This window comes from Diorhabda sublineata, chromosome 6 (genome assembly GCF_026230105.1).
Source record: "Diorhabda sublineata isolate icDioSubl1.1 chromosome 6, icDioSubl1.1, whole genome shotgun sequence".
NCBI lineage: Eukaryota > Metazoa > Arthropoda > Insecta > Coleoptera > Chrysomelidae > Diorhabda > Diorhabda sublineata.
Window position 1 is genome coordinate 21,742,352 of NC_079479.1, and position 22,852 is coordinate 21,765,203.

Here is a 22,852-nt window from a genome sequence, read left to right on the forward strand (position 1 = left end):
GGCAAAACGATAGTAATAGCGCATTCTTTTTTGTAAAAAATGCGCTAGAAAGTAAAAATTATGTTCATTTATAATTGATAATTCCTATTCAATCCACCTCATACATTACGTATGAAGAAATAATCAATATGTACTAGGTTTTTATTCAAACTTTCAATCATGCTTGTAAAATCTCTTTAAAACTGAATTATTCGAAGTTATTCTATCGCTTTCTTTAACGTATGAGCTGAAAGCACTTCCAGCATCACGAAGTCGTATAGAAATAGGCTTCATCCTTTTCAAGCATTGAAGAAATTTCTGCATTAACTTCCTCGTCCTCATTGGCTAATTATTTTTTGATCAACTCATTTAAATTAAAACTTATGAATGGTTTCTTTTTGATCGTGGAATTTTTCATATACAGGAACTATTATTTTATCATATTTTTTATTTGTTTCCAATTGTCTAATAACCTGGGATCTGGTCACAACCTCTTATGGTTGAAATATTTTTCCAAACATAATCAAGACTATGTATAAATCTTAATACTCCTGAGATGCTCTAGGAAAAAACAATTGTGGAAGTGATGGATTATAGAGACTTAACTGTACTGGTATCACAGAATTATTATGTGCTAAATAGCTATTGGTCTATAGAGAATAGTAAATAAGCAGAGAATTAGTAATCAATGATCTATGTAGTGAACCTAAATATTTATATATTCATTTGAGCGTACTTCATATAAGTTTTCGAAGTCGGTAATATTGGTTATTGTTAAATATATAAACTCAATTTCATGCTCATTTGCACAAAAATCTAGTTCTTAGTACTCATTTTACCACATTTCGTTTTCAACAATGATCGAGACCTTATACTTGTTAAGATGTATTCCATTTAGCATATAATATCAATGTTTTTTTATGGAAAACTAAAACGATCGTATGGAGAATTTTTTATATTCAAATAATATTAATTTGTCGTGACATACGCTTCACCTTCATTTAATATACAAATCTAACCTGAAATTCAATCAGATAATTGCTAATTATATTTATGTTGATGTAATCTGAATTTAGATTACTTTTTTTAATAAATACCTACAACTATGATGATAGTCAATTTAGTTCAGTATGGGATTTCAAGTTTTGTCCTTGATAACACCAAGAATCTTCCAAAGATTGTTATTATAACACATTTATATACGAGTACAACAGAAAGATAATTGAATCGGAATGGAAATCGCATTCATATTATTATATTGTCAGAATTTAAATAAATCTTGCAAAATAAAATAAAACAATTCTCCATATACAATAAATATGTCACTTCTACATACCTTTTAATCACAATCACTTTCACAATAATGTATAAATGAATTATTTCATTATTCAGTTTTTTAATATGATGAAGATTTTAACTATATTTTCTTCATAACTCGTTCGAAAGTGTGTACTTTCGACCCTAATAGCAGGGACAGATTACACTACAAGGGCCAAAAGCTGAAATCTCGGTTCTGCCCAAAAATTCAGCTTTTAGTTTTTGTAGCGTAATACACGCGTGTCCTTTTCACAGGAAGTAAATGTTAAACTTTCATCACTGCACGAAAGTACGTACTTTAGACCGGCTATGAAGAAAAATAGTATAATACATTACACGGGCCAAAAGTTCAAATCTCGATCTTGCGTATCATGATGTCCGATAATTCAACTTTTGACCCTTGTACTGTAATAAACTATTATACCTATTAGCATATTGAATACCTAATACCAATATTGTTTTCGAATTTGTTGCCTCAAATTCACAATTTACAATCATATTGTAAACATTTTCAGGTATATTTCGAAATAATTACACAGGCCAACAAAAATATATGTTTCTGCTGTTTTTTAACTATTCCTGGTTCATTTTTTGGTGCAAAATTCAAAATAGTCCTCAGATTTTATCTACCAAATCTATTTTTTAAGATTTGCTACAAAAAGCTTTCACTTTAGATTATTCCTAATATGGGTCCAGAGATTAGTCCCATAAGTTGTAAACTTAACTTTTCACATAATTAAGCTCAATCCTAATTTCCTTCAGCCATTTCACAAGGGAATTACTTAAATACTAAGAGATAGGGATTAAAAAACTTCAGTTCCGATAATAATATCCAGCCCAACAGTGAGGTGTTTTAGATTGATACCGAAGCTCCTTACAAACCAATCCATACTATGGTGTTCGGAAGGATATAAAAACTTTTAGAGAAGAATAAGAATATCCCTACTACCACTTACAATGAATTTTGAATAATTATTAATGAACTCCATTATTAATCACTGATCACTTAAAATTTATTTCATTCTTATGTATGTATCTTCCAACCTTTTAATTGACCCTTGGGCTGAGTGGTGGTCTAAATAAATAAATAATTAAAAACCAAACTGGTGATTAGTCACGAGTAACTAGTTGAAAAACAAAATCACGAAAAACAATTTTCTGTTATCCAAAAAGCAATTTTTTATGGGGGAATCTGTTATGGGAAAATTTTTTGATTTTGTGAATTTCTTTATGCTATAGATACTAAGCTTTCGAACGACTTTGCATCCATTTTCAAGGCTGTAATAAATACCAAATGAAACTGGTTAAGCTGGAATAAATAACAAATGAAACTGGTTCATAGAATAATCATTTTCCAAATTGTTATAACTTGTATATTAAAATTATGAGACGAAACCAATATCGCGAAATCTCACAGGAAAACACATAATTTGAATTATATTGTGAGTTACATTATCTTTATAACAAAACTGCAGTGTTATTTTGGAATGAAAAACTTCTTTTCCTTTTTGAGGAATTTCATAAAAACTAATCTTCCTTGTTCCTACCCATTTGTTACCAACTTATTTTGACTTGTATACGGGGGGTATTCACAATTATACTCCCACTCCTTTGTATTAAATTCTAAATAACCCTGTATATGAGTTAAGAAACCAACTCAGAAAAGTTGGTAACAAATATATGGGAACAAATAAGTTTAGTTTTTATGAAATTTCTCAAAAAGAGAAAAACATTTATTACAGCGTTGAAAATTGATGCAAAGTCGTTCGAAAGCTTGGTATAGTATAAAGAAAGTAAAAACATGAAAAAATTCACCCGCGACTGCTTTTCTCATGATTGAAAAATTGTTTTTTGTATAAAAGGAAATTATTTTCCGTGATTTTATTTAATAATTAGAAAGCCATCTACAACCAGGAATGATTTTCAAGGAGATTTTGTATCACTTTTACCCATGAACACCCATCAAACGTTATATTCATATGAATTGAGATGAAGTAAATTGTGGATATTTGATAAGTTGTCTTGTTTGAGGACCATGAAATATACTGGCTATCATTTTTCTTTAACCCTAGTCACCTGACAACTATCCGGAATAATTTTCATTTCGATTTGAAGCTTCATCACCTTCACTTCAGTATGCAAAGACGAAAATGATAAATTTTCTCACGTAACAAATCTTTGTTGGTTAAATTTCTTTGGTCAAACCCAATTTCTTTATCCACTTTGTTGCCGTTTTTCAATCGACAAACCACAACTTACTCATTGAAGGTTTTTAATTTCTTTCACAAAAATGTTGTTTCCTATTCTTTCTTCATGGTATACATCTTAAAATATGTTTTAAACTGTGAGGCTCACAGAATACCATAATTCAAAAGGCAGCAAATATTTCCATGACAAATTTTTCTCATTTAAAAACTGCGTAGTTTGTTGTATCTTCTTCGAAGTCGCTGCAATCAAATGATGTATCAAAATCCAAACTGTTCACTGTCGCCAATGTGATTTACATGTTTCGCGTGCCTAAATGATATTATAAGCTCTTTTCACAAAGTCGAAAGTGATTTTTTCTTCCAAAATATATTTGCTATTTACATAACGAAAAACATCGAGAGGATTCACTGAGCTACGTTTGCTTGGTGATGCCCTTGATTTAGTGTATTTTGATACTAGGAAGGAAAAAATCTAACAGGGATAAATTTGGCCAACCAACCGTCATATCTTCCAATCCATCTTACAAATATACATCCAAACGTAACAGTTCTCGAAATGAGAATTCTGTTGCTATTTCATGGTCGGTTTTTCATTTAGTTGAATTTCCTTAATCATGGAGGAGGACTATATTTTTCTTGCATCCACCTGATATTTTAAGCCAACCAATAGTGAATGAGTTATACCGATATTGTGAAAACGGTTTTCTTCACTCTCCAATATCTTATTAAGAAGTTTTTGTTTAATATTTCAATTGACATTTTAACAATACAAGCAAATCTTCTCTCTGAATCAGCAGATGTTAGACCTTGCGTTGAATGTATTATGAAAAGACGATATTCGTTTTGCTTTAACACTCTCTGGATGGTAATATAATATTACTAATTTTTGCTGATTTGAAATCCGTGGATTGACTTCAATATCATCATTATCTTCTGCTACAAAAGGTTTAACGTGAAAATTTGAATATTTTCCGCTTGGAAAAACAACCATTCCTTAATTTTTCGTTCTAAAGCAAAATAATTTTTTTATAGAGCACGTGTACTGTTTCTTCCAATGGCTTCGATCTGCTAGAATATTTCTTATTAGGATTTATTTATGGTTGCGAAGATCGTTTTGTTTTTCAAATGAAATAAATAAAACTCTATTTGTCGTTTCTATGTATCTACCATAAAAATAGGTATCGTCAAAATACTATGAGAGTCGCTTTTACAGGATGTTTCAATAAATTTTTTAAAAATGATAACAGATTTAAAATATGACTTTGTAACAAAGTAGCTACTAGCTTAAAATATGTAATACTATACACAGTTTATAACTGCCACATGTCATTTTCGATAGTTCAAATAGTTTTCGAGATACATATTAGCCGAAACACCCCCTACTTTTTCTTACCTTTATCTCAAAAACTTGAGCTGAGAGAAAAAATCTGGTGGACTTTTTGGCGTCAGCACGTTAAAATAATCAAATTTGGGTGTTATATTTCTGTCACCAATTTCTTTTGTTTACTTTGTTGGCCTGTGTTATTGATATATTTCGACTATTTTTGTATTTTCAAAAACACAATCTCGCAATTCTAAATATTGACTTCCAGTTTTTTTAAGAACTTTTTTTAGATAAACAAAATATATGCCATTCTTCTCTTCACAAATTTATGTAGACTAATTCATTACTAATAGTAGCATCTTAAAGCTTTGATTATCTCCATGGAGTTAGTTGAAGGTTATATGAATAGAAAAGTATATTAATTTCAATAAGATATGGGATTAATAATTCTTTCTAACCACAAAATGATTATTTCCGTTCAAATGCTAATTGACATCATGAAAAATATTTTTTAGCTATTGTAAAAAGAAATCTTAGAAAATATCAATATTTCCATATCAATTTATTGAGAGTCTTTTGTCTAAGAAGTAAGAAAATTATATTATGAGTTATGTTAATTGCTCTAAGAAATTTTTGGCAGGTCTAAAGCTCACAATCCCAACGTTAAATTTGCCATATAGTGAAATTTTGCCTCAAATATATCTAAATTTACTTACGGGAATGAAGGAAGTAGGTAAAGAAGTTTGGTAGATTCAGAGAATGTCTGCACGTATAGAATTACTCAATTAGCCAGACTATCCATTTTAAAAGGATAGCTTATAACACTGTCTGTATTATATTTTTGATAAAGACTGTAATAAGTGAAAACGTCAAATTTTTTTTGTTATTTTAAACTGATTTTTTTTTAAGGGACATCAAATTTTTCAAAGTAAACGTACTCTAATGCGTCAAATTGATACCAGAGGATAAACAACAGAGGGGTAAAAGTAATTACTCTATTAGAAAACCCTATAACTTTCCCAAAAGTTGCCAAATCGACATTTGTGGCATGAACAAACGCAGAATAGGTTTTATTGGTATACCATGAATTCCGTTGCAGATTTTCTGGCCTTCCTTATCGTTCTTCCTCGTAGCAACCGTACTGTTGAGAACATCACTCTTGTTGTCCAATATATCGAAGAGAAGCCAGGAATATTGACCACACGACGTTCCACACCATTGGGAATTAGCAGGAAGATTTGTATACATTTCCTTACAAAGTGCAAACAGTGCATCAACTGTTTACCGTGTGTAACGTACGCTCAATCTTTTGCGAATCTGAACGGAGAGTTAAACGATTTTTCATCGAACAGTATCGTGACCGATGATGCTCATTTCCATCTTAGCGGTTGCGTGAATAAACGAAATAATCATTTCTGATACATCGAAAATCAATGTATAACCTAAAAAAACCATTACAGCCACTGAGAGTTACTGCGTAGTGTGCTGTTTACCGACCCAGAGAAATCATAAAGCCGATTTTTTTATTCGTAGATTGTATGAATTGAGGGCGCTTCTCTGGATCGCTTAGTCTCTTCGGGACTTTTTTAATGGGATTTATATCAATAAGCCTCAGTCTCATGAAGTCCTTAAAGGGAATTTTTGTCAGAAAGCGAGAGCTTGCCATCTGAAGTTCTGGCAAGAGTGATTGAAAAAGCCAAATCAACATCAACTCAAATTGATGAAATAAGTTCTAAAGAATTAAATAAACATGTTTCTCGGTCGTTTATTATTAAAAATAATACTGCAAAAGAATATTGGGTGTTTAGTTTTCCCCATTGTGTAAAAAGTGTGTGAAATTTATCTCGGAATATCAATACACAATTTTGTTAATTATTACGATAATTGATTTTAAAAGTTGAGTAAAGCTTGTAGGCCTTTCTAACAATGATACTTTTTTTCGAAAAAATCAGTCCAAGATGAATTTTTTACAGTAATATGAGTAGGTAATATCAAATTTTGCTAGTTCTGAAAAATTCAATCATTACAGAAGAAATTTTTCCTTATCAACACGAATTAATACACACAATAAATATTGTCCATAATTTAATTTCACCCCTTCAGTACTAGGTAAAAGTGATAATGCAATAACATAATCTTGCAATTAAATAATGGTAATAATTTCTAAAGATTTAGTTTCATTTTCAATGGAAATTATATTAGATTTCATTATATAATTCTAGATTCCATTTTAAATACGTATACAGTATTTGAACGGAAATATCAGCTAATTTAATTGGAAATATCAAAATATAAAACTGAAATCAATGTGTATTGTATTGTAACAAAGTAAGCAAATGTATTCTTAAATTTAAAATTACTGTATCTATGAAAAAAGCCCGAAAAATGTATAGTTAAATTTTCATAAGCAGAAATTGAAGGTTGTGAAAATATTTGTTATTATTTTAATTCTTTTGGTGGCATCCGCTATGGAAAGGAATGTATCCTTCCAATTTTATATTTTCAATTCAGTTCCATGATCAACACTAAAATGTAGATGAACCAAAATTAACTCCACTGATATTAACTAATAAAATGTATCTGCGTCTTGCTTCTTGAGAATAATTAATCTTTGTTTTCTGATAAAGTTACATTGTTGTTAATTTTTTTCATAATGCGAAATGTGTTGTATATCAGCTGCCAAAATAAAGAAAGAGACTGTGATTATAGGTTCGTTAGGAAATAAAATTATATGATAACGGGTTTCATTTCACCCTAATGAAAAAAGGTTGATGGTATACCATGTATTTACCATATCTAGTGATTATTTTGTTTTGAAAAATCAACTCCATTGATTAACTTCCTATAGTTTGTTACTTTGAACAGTAATTTTTAAATATTATGAATTTTCACAATATATTCTATTGTAAATGTCGTAGTTTCTTTAACCAAAATTTGTAGTGATATTCTCAAGCGATTATTTAGTAGGTCTATCTTTCGATTTTAAGCGATTATTTAGTTGAGATACTGTTATGAGGGGTATGATTGGGTGAGGATTAGCCCTGATCGCGGTTCTAAAAGGGTATCAGATCTCTATTAATCTCTTTCAACTGCGATCAGGGCTACTCCTTATATATGAGACTTAGAGTCTCCACAAGGGTTGACAATTTTTGAAACAAAAAAAAAATAGAAGTGAGATATGACCCATTGAAAAAAGAAGATAATATAATGAAAATAAAAGGAAAAATAAGTTACGGACTATCTAAGATCGTGGTGGGGAAGAGGGTGAGTTGTAGGTAATGAAAAGATCTACAACTTTTTGAGAAATTCAAAAACCAAGGTTTTGATTAGGTGAAAATTCACCTTTTTAGGCCCCAAATACATTACAATTTATTTGATTGGAAATATTCAATTTCTAATATTGTTTTGTCTCAATATCGAAAAAGTACCGCAATTATTAATTCTCCCGTCAAAATATCAGTTTATTTGGAAAAGTCCATGATTTTTGTTCATTGAAATCTACTCTATTTTCTGATGGTGTGAAAAATATTACGCTCTAATTACACGAAAAACGTGAGATGTTACTTGATCAAACATAAGGGTTGTAAAATTCTTATAAATATCTAAAAATTGTACGTATTAATTAGAAAAAGTTTTTGGGTACGAGTTTTTTCGCTTTTTGCCTTTTCTAAAGAAATTTACCATGGCAATAGTGATATTTTTTATACCATCAAAAAGTAAAGATTTCATCGAACAACTCACCGACATTAAAAAAAATAAAATATTTTGACTGTAATTCTCGATTGAAATAACTTACAGTGCTTTTTCGATATAAAGTCAAAATGAGGTGAACAAATAAATATTTCAAATCAAATAAGTTGGGTAATAAAATGGTAAGTTTTAACTAAATTTCGTAAAAAAAATGTTTTTTGTGAGAGATAAAAATAAAAAACCAAATACTCGATTATTTCAATTTTTCGCATAAATTTTGAGGTTATGTGAAAAAAGTATGATTACAAAAGTTGTAGATCTATTTAACTTTTTTCCATAGTACTTATAGTTTTGCTGGCAATCGAGATAAACCGGTTTTTACCATTAAAAACTCACCCTCTTCTACTTCCAGTCCTCAGATCGCCCGTAAATTATTTGTTCTTCCATATTTATTATATTCTCCTCCTTTTCCAAAGGGGTTCATCCTACCATTATTTTATTCACTTTTTATCACTTGTAAGGGTTTCTACACTGGTCTATCAACTAAATCATCACTCAAACTAGTGAACTTACGTGGTTTATTGAATCAAATTATATATTTTTAGGGCTGTTTTCATTGAGTTTTTCGGTAACATTCTTGTAGTCCTCTATGTGTATGTATATTTGTATGTATTTAAAAAGTTTTTGTCGGACAAAAACCTAGTATTTAACTTATTAGAACTAAGTATAAAAACTTTAATAACAGTTATGTTTCAGTTAAAAAAATAAAAGTATATTTCTGTAAGCAATAAAACTATTTGTCCAACAAAATTTTTTCAACGTTATTAATGTTACTAGTCCACGTTTTTTGGTAGAAAAAAGTCGATTGTTGTTTAAAAATGTTAACGTTTACAAAAAAAAAGAATTGTTAAAAAGTGTTAAGATGCATATGAATTCCGACTATGTAAATAGGTTGACCTGTAAGTAAATGTATATAGTATAGTAGTGTACTAGTAACATCTCAATCATCTTGAAAATTTGTCTAGTTGATTGGGTGTCGTTATACAAACGCCATTTGGACAGTGTTCAAAACACACTTAAAAAAATTTTATTGGTGAAGTTTTCGGTACAAAGATTACAAGACATATTATCAATCACAGAAAAGTCGAAAAAAAAACCGATTTGACGAATTAATTTTCAGCAAGGCAGGAAAATATTCTAAAACGTGTGTAATCAAGTTTGTACCATACCAGTCGGCTTAGCTTTTAGTAGCTGAAAAACCACCAAATTTTTGCACTTTATATCATTCTATTTTAAAACACAGAGGACTAAATTCTACGTCAACTTTGGAAAATCAAATTCGGTTTAGTGGTTTAGTCAAAGTCGAATGTTAACAACGAGGAATATTTCGTATTTTCGTGAACCTTACATTATGCGACTCTCCAAGACCATATATGTTGAGAACAGATACTCCTATAAAAAAATCCCTGGAATAAAAGTTTTGTTGGACATTCTGAGTAATTTTATGTCCTTAAACGTGAAAAAATATCAACGTTTTGCACCAAATCAGCACTTCATATTGCTTATAACTTTTGAAGCGATTCCTTCATTAGAGAAGATCGAACAGCGTGGTTGTATATCAAGATCCTCTTCATCAAGATTATCTTTAACGAGACTATCCTTACTAATTTGTACTTCCACGGCAATATGAGTTATATTCTTATCCTAGAAGGATGTTGAATTCGAGCATGACTGGCAGTTGCAGTTGAGGTATATGTCTTAACATGTCAGCACTTCTCTTTATACTCCTTTGTACCTTTGCAGGTAACAGTGTTGAGGATTTCAACTGGAGCTGGATCCTTAGTGTTTATGATGGAGAGGAAGCCAAGGTCCGTTCTCCTCCATCTCAAGCTCAAGGGATTCTTTGGTACATTATACCAGCCCAGGATTTGAAGATACCGCTCAGAGTATGCTGGGCCGCGTCTACAATTGTTGGGGGTAGAGGAGCCAGTTCAAAAGTTTGCTTCGTTAGTGATCTGTCTCGTACCGTTAACTTGCTGAAATGAAAACCTCCGGATCGGCAAAGTTTAGTCCTTTGTAGTTTTGAATATAATGACATTTTCCATGACCATTCTCCAAATACAATCAAAAATATTAAAATAGTTCAATAATTCGGGTTTTTATTATCAAAAGTTAAGCTCATAAACTGCAATGCATTTACTACCAAATAGAGGTAAAATTCATAATATATGAAAGGTTTAAAAATTTATTGAATACAGGATACGAAAGAGTCAGTTAGGACCACAGATTTGTCACAGTCGTTCATTCACATATTCACTTTAAAGTCAACATTCCAAATTTTATACAAAATAAAAGGGTTTGGCATAAAGTGGGTAAACCCAAATTTCATAATTTGTATGCCATTAACCTTGATATGAAACAAGCATAAAACATATCTTAGCAATTAAATTGAAATTTGCTCATAAGATTCCCTTATAAGTAATTTTTTACGGCAGTATCTGTCCTCCCCCTCATGTAACACATCTATACCATTTTTTCAAATCCTTCTCGTTTGAATTTTTTGCGTAATGGCAGTTTTTCTTTAGAATTTCTAACCCTTCTTACTTATTTTATGTTTTCTTTCTTGCTTCTCCTTCATTGTTGATATTTGTGATTTCCCCCTGAACCTTTTTATAGATTTTCGTTTACCGCAATAAAAGGGCAATGATGAAAGCTCTCCAATGCTCATTTTGTCTTTTGGTAGAGCACTTACGAGTATCAGTTCTGACTTTCCTTTAGTAGAGGATGAGGTATAATTTGAATGCTTCAAGAAAAGTCGTCAAATTTATTTGAGGAGTCCATATCATCAGATATACTGGGCAAAATGGATTAGCAGGCTGTCTGTATTAAATGACTGGATTCCAGATGAGTTTAAACTTGATAAAGATTTCTCCATTGTTTCAATTTTAATACAGGCATATTTAAATATTTCTATAAATTCACAAAAAGTTATTTCCTTTTTATTGTCAGCATTTTTAGGAAATTTACAAACAATTGGAAATGATACAACCACAAATAACATTCTTTACCGCTGCAGTCATTATTGGTAACTGCTTAAAATTACCCTAAATGATATATTTTTTGTCAATCCAGGAGACATTCGTTATCGAAAAAATATCAAAAGGAGCGGAATAAAACTCCCAAAAGCACTCAATGTACATTCGACAGTTCGGTTCTATCCAAGCTGCCAGTTTGATCAACATTGTAAATTCTGTTTGGCATAAATTTAAACAAAGATACCACATTAGCCAACACAGTTTCAATAAATTCTTCATCGGCTTCTAAGGCCAATTTGGAGGGTTTTCTTAAGAAATATATGCAGCCTGCTACTTGACGAGTTTTATTAAAATCGTGTCGTACGCCATTTACTTCTGCTTATTGGGAATCAAGTTGTTGTAATTCTACCGTAGTCTATCCCCGAAACAAATGATTCATTTGAGCTTCAATCTCTACTAAAATGATAAAGCGTCTTCTTACTCTTTAACCAGTTCTGTTGTTTTTTTTTCTGCGCGCTCTCAGTGTTGCCTCATGAATGTTGAATGACTTGGGAATATCTCGGATGCTTTTTTTCAGAATCTATTGCTTCAGAAACTTTCTGTCAAGGTTTCTCGGTTCAATGAACGATTTGTTTCACCCACGTATCTGTTAGGCATCTGAAATAACAATAAATGCAGTTAAATTACGTATTCTTCTCATTCGATTTGCGCTAAGTTAGTTTTTCATCTTTTATCTAAATGGAACTACTCGGGTATTATAAATGAAATTCTAAGTGCTCTTCAATTTTCAGCTCTTCATAATTCAATTCGTCTACATCTTCAGTCATAGCACACAATATATCTGCAGGAGTGGGTTGTTAAACTGTCATTTACAAACTTGTGAGCACTTTTTGATCTCTTTACTTATATGAGATCATTTTGCTTACCTATACTCTACCCTCTATAGAGAAGTGATTTACATCCAGTTCATCTACTAACTTTTTTATTGTTTCCGCAATTGGAGTTTTCAGTATTTCGAGCTCTTTCAGTTTCTTCAAAATTCCATTCAAAATATTTTGTTCAGCATTTTTCCATTTTATATAAAAGCTCTACATTTTTTGACTTCAAAACTTCGAACAATGAATTCAAATCCTAATTCATTTCAATGCAACTAAAGAGAATGAAAGTAGTATCAATATTTTCATCTGCGAAAATCAAAACGAAAAATTCCTATTAATTTGAGTCATAAGTCAAAATATGAATATTTTGTTCTGATGAATTAAAATCAATTCTACAATAGATCTATGCAAAAATTCTGTATTTAGAGTCGGTATTAGCTTGTTTAAGTACAAAATTTAATCATGCAGGTTTGCTGGTATCTACGTAGAAGTTTCCAATAGAGGTTTTTTTCAATTAATTTAATATTGTCCTGTTAGACTAAACTAACTATTCAAGTGACTGTACGACTTAAAACTTCACCGACATAACAGTGTTTTGTAAAAGACGCACCAGTAAAATTGAACGGAGAATAATTTGGAATCCATGATAAAAAACAACAAATTGAAAAAATTTATACATAGTAATGGGAATATATTTACTGTGATTAGTCATATCCAAATTAACGCTAAATAATTTTGACATAATTTTTAATTTTCTATATTTTCTTCAAATGTCTGACAAGTACCATACGGTAAAAGTCTTCCGATGGAAAAAATGCAATTTTTTTGATAAATATAACTCCTACACAAATGAATGTTTGTTCTTTCACTGATAGTAGAATTTTTGACACACTTGTATCTAATGACTTCTTTCTTCTAAAATCCCTTATGGGTGGTATCAGAAAAACTATTTCCAAATAGTAGATACTGAAAGAGTAATATACATTTTTTTTAAATTGCATCGATGATCACTAATATGTTGATAAATGAAATTTCTGGCGAATATTAGAGCATCCTGTGTCGGGTACGTTTCACCTGTTTCAACAGAGCTAATGGTAACTTCGTATTCACGTTGGCTCTAATGCCATTGATTCGATTGCATCTGTAAATAATTTTTGATACATATGAAATTTCACTAATTATTGCAGTTCCCATTTGTTATTTTTTATGACAATGAAATATCATTAAGTCAAATATTTCTTCTTAATTTCTTTTTCAACTCTATCCTATTCACAATCATATTAGTTCTGAAAAACTTTATAGATCAAGAGCTTGATGTGTCTGGTATTGAAATTTTAAATTTAATGCTGTTTATTTATAGTAAGTAACCTAAAGGGTGATATACTATGCAAAGAGTCAATTTGAAGGGAATATAAAAGAAGAGCAACACGATTAAGATACAATACCAGAGCATAAGAATGTAGAATTTAATTATAGACCAATATCCGTAAAAAACACTTGTATAATTTAGCCAAATTCTGATTACATAAAAAATGATCACGTTTTTTTTGAAATAAAATTGCATTTGTTTTCCATATAATAAATTGGATATTATTTGTCGGACATTTGTGTGAATAATACCATGGTATGTTGTGTTATGTACAGTGTCTATTTAGATCCTTGGCTATAACTTAGTGAAGATAAGAGGTCAGGTGATATTAAAATATTTAAGAAAATGGAGGCTGTTTGCATCTCAAAAATATATACTAAAAGTATAAATATTGAAAAAATCCACATTTTTAGTAGTAATTATATAGTAGTGCTTGTAAATTAGGTTTAGTGTCAGCAAATGACCATAATAATATTAAAAATATTTATGTTCTAATAACTTGTGCATTACTAGAATTATAAAAGTAGTTGTTTGAAAAAATAATAATAAAATATATTACCGATGAAAATTGTACTTCATTTATTTACTTCTTCCTCCAACAAAATATAGTATGGATATTGCTACTGGGAAAATACTTAAAATTAAGCAAGAAAATTATAAATAGTAGATATACGTTCTGGACAGGATTTACGTCATAAGGAATGGGAGGTATCCGTCTTGGATGTCATTGTCAACGAAAATAATGTCATTCATCATACCACCTGTCAAGTGTCGTCTGTTCTGTCACCTGTCGTGTGTATGCTGTGTGATCGTACTTATGTGTGCTGTGATGTCCCACACAATCTGTCAACTGACATGTATTCTGTGTTATCAGTCCTCTACTATTCAACATAACGTACGACTTCCATCAGCACATCCTCACTCTATAAAAATCAACGGATATGCAGATGATTTATCATTGGTGTCTGTCGAAAATACTAACTTTCCTAAATAACACCTCAATCTCCATCTCTGATCCGAGGGGCTGACTTGTCCCGTCAAAAGTGAGCTGCTGTTGTCTTTGAGAATAAATATAAGATAACTACATCCTCTTCCATAATGATCAACGGTCATCCCATTCCCTAGAGGTATCGAGTAGCTTAGTTGGAACCAGCATGTTGAACTTATTTTCTGTGAAGTTTCAAGATTCATCAATTTAATTGGGTGTGGTAAATGGTGGGGTGGCTACCAGATCTCTTTCCTAAACATATACAAAACCACCTCCTGTTTTGATAACTTTTGATACTAAAAAACTTAGATCGGCTACAATACCAGACCATAAAGTCGAGGGCTACCTAAAATCAACTTGTATTAATGTTATGTTATCTGATTCCGGGCAGGGTCCTCTGTAAACACGTCCGGAAATATGGTCCAAAGGCAGTTATGCCGTTTTCAGTTTCAAAATCCGCCAAATCTAAATCGGCCAATAGGAGCGCCTAGTTTCGTCACGTCACGTCACTACTCATGATTCCCTGCGAGTTGTTTACCCTTTATGCCTTATTTTCCACAGGGTGTTTGAATTTATTAAGAAAGATTTGAAAAGGAAGGACACTATTCTTAAGCCAGAAGAGTATGAAGGAATTCTGGGAAAACATGGCACTGTTCATCATGTTGGAGTCACTGTCCCGTTTGAAGACTAGAAATCTAAATCTGAAAATGGGCAAAAAACCGAATTTTTGGCACTTTAAGTTCGATCCATCAAAAAGGATTATGCTGAAAAAGAACAAGAAGAAGAAAAAATAACATTCTGGTTCATAGTGAACTCTTTCATAGATCTGAAGCTTGTCAAGCAAAATCTGTTACAAAACCAAAGTTCAATATGTCTCACATACACCCAAAAGCTATCAATAAGAGTGTTAGCCTTGAAGCTGCAAAAATAAAGGATGTTGCGAAACTGCTAATAAAGCATTTCGGACAAGGTTGGAGAAACCACGAGACGCTAAAATTTTATCGGGATCTGGAAAACCAAGAAGCCGAAGATCTCAACAATAAAGAAGATGAAAACATTATTGCTGAAGAGAAAATTGATACAGATATTGTATCTAGTAAAAATTATCCAATCTTAGTATCAAAATCCAAATGTTGATTTTAAATTTTTCTAAGTATTTATGAAACTATTTTGGAGATCTCGATCAAACATTATCTCTGTTATAAAGTAAAAATTATTGATTTTTTCTTGAAGAGATTAATAATTCCTTTTGATTCATCTGTTTCTGACAGTTTTTTCCACTTTTCCGAAAATTTTCTGAGATGGACTTGAGAGATGGATTTTGATTCTAGGCGCCTCATATATTCCCCTAATTTACTCTCCTTGTGTGATCAACTCCCTTTCTATTTCTCTATCTTTTCAGCAGATTGTCATACTATCATGATTGCTTTACAAGATATCTCCAGTGCTATAATCTCTGATTCTCAGTACGCACTTAATGCCATATCTAAATAAATTTATCCTTCAATCTCTTCATTCTTATAATTAGGGAGCCGCTTTATGAGCTGTATTAGCAAGGAAAAGACATCTGCTGGATCCCAAAATATTAAAGGAAATCACAGAACCTAGGAAGAACCATCAGACGTTCCATCTTTCCTGCCGGACCCCATTTAGATGTGGTACAGCCCATTAAAATCAATATAAATGAAAAGTGAAACTCAACATTTAGAAAACTTACCTTGTGAAGAGGAAATTCGCCATTTATCATCTCTCCGAGAAAACCCTTGATTTTCCGCGGTGGCTAATTTATCCAGATAAGTGATTTGTATCGTATCAAGAATCCGTTCCAACCACTGTGCTACATTAGCCTTTTTGCATAAGATTAACAAAGTGTCCTCGGAATTATGCTCATGCGGCGAAAAGGAAGACGTATCCCACTGCTCCTTAAATTATTCCTATATTTACTCTCTCCATAGTTCCCTAAAGACTACGAATGGAGTTAACGGTTCATTCTCAGTGCAAGACATAGAACCATATATAGAGAGGAAGTCAGATAAAGTCACTAAAAACTGGCCAAATAGCCCTGGCAGCTGAGGTCTTAAGAAGAAGAAGAATCTTTGATAATGTCTGCCATTGGTCTTGCATAGTGTATTGTATATGTGTATTACTTGATAAATTTTCAACTACATACAATTCCGACGTATACTTCTATATTAAAAATACTGATGATGATGATAATTTAATAACAAATTCTTATGTGCTCTTATATGTACATGCAACAATGATACAATAATCAGAGAATATTAAGCATAATTGCTTGATAAGATAAAGGGAGAAGATGTAAAAAAGTGACCCCACTTGAAGAAGATGAAAGTGCACTTTTATTTAATTTATTTACCACCCACTGTCTTCACAAGATCTGGCTCCAGCGACTTTTTTCTTTATCTTACCTCAAAGTTTCAGTTGCCGAAGAGAGATTTGATTTTTATCAGAAAGTAAACTGAGTATATGGACTATGTTGAAAAATAAAAATGATTTTGGCAAAGAAATGTCTCCGCTCGTTCGTTAAACTGAATTTTATTCAGACAACCCTCGTACAACTACATTTAATAAGAAATACCTTGAAATTTAAAGTAGGTACACGTAATTTGATATTCAATGAAATAGTATAAATGTGCAAATATTAACCAAGCTGGTAAAATCAAGTAGAGGGTTCATTAAAATTTTAATTAGTAGATCGCGATTGGTACGATGAAATTCGAATATGCTCTGGGAAAAAAGGCGCTCCTGAAAAATGCTCCTAAAAATTTGTTTTTCTTTATCTACAAAAGTTGCACCAATGGTTTTTCTTGTGACATTCATGCAGTCAACCGAAACGAGGGTTAAAAAATCCATAATTTGATACTAAGAAAGTATAGAAGTTTTTTTTTCAAATTTAAAACCGAGGGGCGGTAATTCACGCTGTCATGCTTTTGAATATAAAGACATATTATGGCTGGCTCCTCTTTGGGAATCTATAAATGACATGGACATGGTCGATTTGGCAATAATTGTTGAGGTTGTCTACGTGATTTTTTGCTTCAAGATAATGATTTAGAGTAGATTCACAATTGAGCGTTATACTATGGGGATGTAGCTTCATCGGAAACTTGGGGAAATCACTTTATGCCAAGTAAAAACAGCATTAAGCTCTCAATTTCTGCATCTACAATTGCCAAATTGCTGGAAGACGAAAATATACACCAAATTGAAAATATATAAATAGTTTCACATCAGTTAATTACCAGGCCCAATTACATTTTCTTTGCTCCATTGCATCTCTTTTTTCCTCCCATTTAATTTATCTCTCCCTCTATTTCTATTTCTATTTATTTGTCTATCCATCTTTTTTCTTCTTCCATCATACTTTTACTATCTTTATAATTTGAAAACAGACTAGACTTATATGAACACAAATAGATCAACATTGGAGTGTCCTTCTCTTCCACGAACATCTATTGCCACAGTCCATCATACAAAACAGGTGTCCCAGTGTCCCAGCTGCACCAATAGTTTTTTAGTGTGGATTGACATGAATACACCCCCTGCATATTTCCATCTCTATTCTTCAAGTGATAGTTCGCATGCGATCCACTGCTAGGCTTGTAAATATACCCGATAGGAGTATTGCTTTGCAGCTTCAGCGGTAAGTATTAAACTTGTTAGTTTAATTGAGTTCTGCTTGGGATCCAATAGCTCGAAACAGTAAAAAAAATAAAATTGAAAAGTTAATTTATATTAAGTTGAAAAATAAATACCCGGAAGAACCCTTCAAGAACCTATCATTCAAAAAGATCCGAATAAATAATAATTCATGAGAAACTAGTGGGAAATTTTCTAAAAGTCGGAAAAAATCTGAATAAGAAGAATCTCCTATTCTGCTATATTCCGAAGCAATCAAAATAGGGCTGAAGTTGAAGTATATGAGATCTATGGATTCTCCCTTTCAAATGGACTTTCGTTCATTAAAAAATATCAATTAACATTCGAAACTTCGAACGATTTATCCGACTAGCGACCAGTAAATGCAGCAGTTGGGTTAGGAGTTAGAAATGCAGAAGATGTGGGAAAGATGGGGACTATTCTTGTAGATAGTAAACTAATTTCTTAACTACCTGCAAATTCTCTGAATGTCATATTTTTTGAAATATTCCCGAAAAACGAATTCTCGAAAGTTTGTGGCCATTTTTTAGATCCCTACTCGCCTTCTTTCTCCAAAAATATTTTCCAATTTTAAAATATTTGTCAGAATATACCAATTAAAACTTGAATGGAATTTTCTCGAGTTTGGATCCTTCATTTACTGCATTAAAAAATTGTTCGAGGAAAGAAATTGGCAATAGGTACCAGTCTCGCGTGATACTATAAATTTTATTTTATTAATAATATACAACACTTTTACAATCTACTCTATAAGCAGAGTACTAAGTAAATTGTCTATAAGTCACTAAAGTGAGTCAGGATCCATCCCTTGACGGTACTCTGAGAGTATTTATTGTGGGAGGTCTTCTGGACATATTCTCTTCAATCTTCTCTTTGCTAGTAGTTGGTCGAATAGATGATTTATTAATTCGTTGTAGTGGTCATTGGATCGAATTTTGTATCTTGTGGAAAAGTTCTTTATCACATCTTTGATTAGTGGGATCTTCAGATCGTCATGAACTGTTTGGTTAGCAACGAAGTGTTTTGAATTGGAATGTTTGAAGTATTTTCATATTTGAAGGTTTACTGTAGCCCCATAGTTCTATTCCATACGACCAGATTGGTATGATATAGTTTTCTAGATGAGCAATTTATTTTCGAGTCTTAGCTTAGACCTTTGTTGAGAAGCCAGTGCATATTTTTTAGTTTTAATTCCAAATGTTTCCTCTTGTTTTTGAAATTTGTTTTCCATGTAAGTTTTCCGCTAATTGCAATTCTAAGTACTTGACAACTGACTTTATCGGAATGAGAACATTATTGATGAGCATTTGCGGACAAACAGATTGTCTTGTAAATGTTATTTGATCTGATTTACTGGCATTGACGTTAATTTTCTACTGATGTAGCCAGTTTTCTAGTAAATGTAGATGATTTTGTACTTTTTCTGCAGCTACAGTTGGGTCTACATCTATTGCCATTATTGCCATGTTGTCTACAAAGGTTGCTATGAAGGTATTGTCTGTGCTTGGAAGTGGGCCTAGAACGCTACCACGAAGTACTCCAGATCTTATGATAATTTGAGTAGGTATCTTCAACTTTAACTTGAAAGTAGCCGTCGGTGATATAAGATTTCAAAATAAAGTATAGTTGTTCCGTTAAATGTAGTTTCAGTTTATAGAGGAGACCACCATGCAGGACTCTGTCGAATGCCTGGTGTATATCGAGAAAATACTCCAACGCACACCTTTTTTTCTTCGAGGGTTGCTTTAATTATTTTAACTATCCTCTGGCATTGTTGAATTGTGGTATGAGTTCGTTTATGGGAATAACTGTTTGGATTCTACGTAGAATCTTTTTACTACTTTTGACATTATTGGGAGTAGGCTTATAGGGCGATATGAACTAGCTTCTGTTGCAGGCCTGTCAGGTTTTTGAATCATAATAACCTGGGCATTCTTCCATTGTATTAGATAGTATCGGAGGCTCAATATACTAATTCAGTTTACTGTTAACAGCACCACTGCTTTTCTTGGTAGCTTTTGTAGTAGTTCCCCTGTTATTAGATCATACCCAGGAACTTTCTTGAAATTTATAAGTTTTATTTGTTATCAAACTTCTCACAGGGTAAATGTCATCAAAAGTAGAGTAGTTATTATTATCTGTAACTGAGAATACATTTGAAAGGTGTTCTGCAAAAACTGTGGCTTTTTCTGAGTTTGTATGAGCTCATGTCATATCTAATTTTACTAAAAGTGGGTTGCTTCCTGTCGGTCGTTTAAGTTTTCCAAATGTAGTGGCCTTCACGAGAAAGGTTCGGAACATGAGGAAGGATTCATTCTTTGCTTCATATTGTGCTCTATTTAGTCTGTGACTTATTGGGAATGGGGAATGTTATCGTTTTCTTGTACACTTTTTTAGCGTTGTGGTGTTACCTCGCACCCTGCTTTTTGAATAACTTTTGTTAGATAGTCTACAGCCTGCTCAATATCTTGATTCTTTTTTATTCTGATATCTAGTCTAATGTATGTATTTATTAGATTTTTAAAAGCATCCCAGTTTGTCTCTTTAGTTGTTAGCTGAGGTGGTGTTGTTTTCCATATTATATATATACTTATATAGTTGTTATTATTGGGCTGCGGTCTGACGTTAAATCGAAGATTAACTCTTGATACTATAAATAACAAGAATTGTTGCATAAAGACACCGAAAATGAAGTTTCATGGAAAACATTGACAAAATAATTTCATAACTGTATGAGACGTGACTTAATTACATAAAAACATCTCGGTGCCTTGTTAATTTATAAAAATGTTTCCATATACGTACTGACAATGAAAGAATTTCATAAAATTCACATTAGTGCTCAACTAACACAGAATTAATTAACATCAGTCAGCAGTTTACAGCTTTTGAGAAATACCTTGAAACTTGGAAATATTTGAAAAATCCCGTCGATCTGTAGTTATCTTTAAAGAAGAATATCAATTGTATCTTCTGAGTTGCCGGCAGTAGGTAGAGGAATTAGCTGGACACATTAGCTTATAGATGACACGAGTTTTATTGTAAATAATATTTTTTTCAGTCGAAGACCATTAGGTGGTTTAAATTGTTGTTAGTTTTCTGAAATCCCTAATATTCAACAGCTATAAATATTGCATCTAATTAAGCTTATTATTAGCGAAATGTATGTTCTCAATGTAAAAATCTGTGCGAATCTATTTGTATTGAAGTATGGCAAAATATTCTAAAAATAATACAAACATTTGGAAAATACACATTTTATTATGTATATATTTTTTAAAAGAATACAATTTATTCACAATTATTTAAAAAGCTCTAAATACCTAAATAGTAGTTGCTTACTGTACCACTGTAAAATCTGAACTAGATTCTACTCTGTGTGAGACTGCTCCTTTGTTATCAACAGTAAAATATTGGTGAATAGCGTTTAAACGAGGGTATGACCGGCGAAGACCAGCATCGCAGTGTTCGACCAAATGAGGTGACGAAATGTTGATAAAAATCCACAAAGCGGTACTGGATAGTCGTCGACTGAAAGTGGGCTAGCTAGCAAGCATAGTAGTCATTTCTAAAAGTGTGGTACAATCCATATTAACTGAAAATTTTTACATGAGAAAGCTGTGCGTTTGCTCACAATGGAACAAAAATAGCGTCGTGAAGATGTTTCTATCGAGTGCTTGGCAACAGAAATAAAGGCAAATTATTGTGCCGTTCCATAACTATGGATGAAACGTGAGTCCGTCACTTTACACCCAAAACAAAAAACAATCAAAACAATGAACTGAAAATGGGGAACAGGCTCTAAAGAAGGCTAAAACCGTTCCATCTGCAGGCAAGGTCATAGCGTCGGTTTCTTAGAATGCACGAGGGATAATTTTCATTGACTATCTTGAAAAATAAAAAACTATCAACGGTGAGAATTATGCGAACTTATTACAACATTTGAGCAAGGAAATCAAGCATAAACGACCGCATTTGGCATTTAGCACCTCTCGGATAATTTTTTATTCCCAGACTAGAAAAAATGTCGGCAGTTAATTTCTATTTTGAGGGGTTTGACGATTCTTATTATGAAAAACGTATCGAACTTATCGAACATTCCTGGGAAAAGTGTATTGAGCTAAAAGGTGATTACATTGAAAAAAAAATTTGTCCAAAATTTTTGTTTTCTTCGTTGGGCCAGGTACCTCTGGGACTATCCTCGTATGGGGAATTTGTATATTATTATAATAAAACTAAAACCATCTTCTATTATAATTTACGACTTAACGACGATTTAAATCTGAAAATTCCATACTCACATCAATTTCAAAGTGTTTATGTAAAATTTCGAAATTTTCCCGTGGGTTTTGTTGTTTTTATTTACTGTAGTTGGGGGCTAAAT

The 22,852-nt window shown here is 32.0% G+C and overlaps 1 protein-coding gene across 5 annotated transcripts in view; it reads left to right on the forward strand.

The window, feature by feature from the left end:
• LOC130445928 (synaptosomal-associated protein 25) overlaps positions 1–14,367 on the forward strand; it is a 119,191-nt gene extending 104,824 nt beyond the window's left edge. For all 5 annotated transcript variants that reach the window (XM_056781837.1, XM_056781836.1, XM_056781835.1 and 2 more), the window contains exon 7: positions 1–14,367. This exon is cut by the window's left edge and continues 14,057 nt beyond it. The gene's annotated coding sequence lies outside the window, so the exon portion shown is untranslated.
• Positions 14,368–22,852: the final 8,485 nt, after the last annotated feature.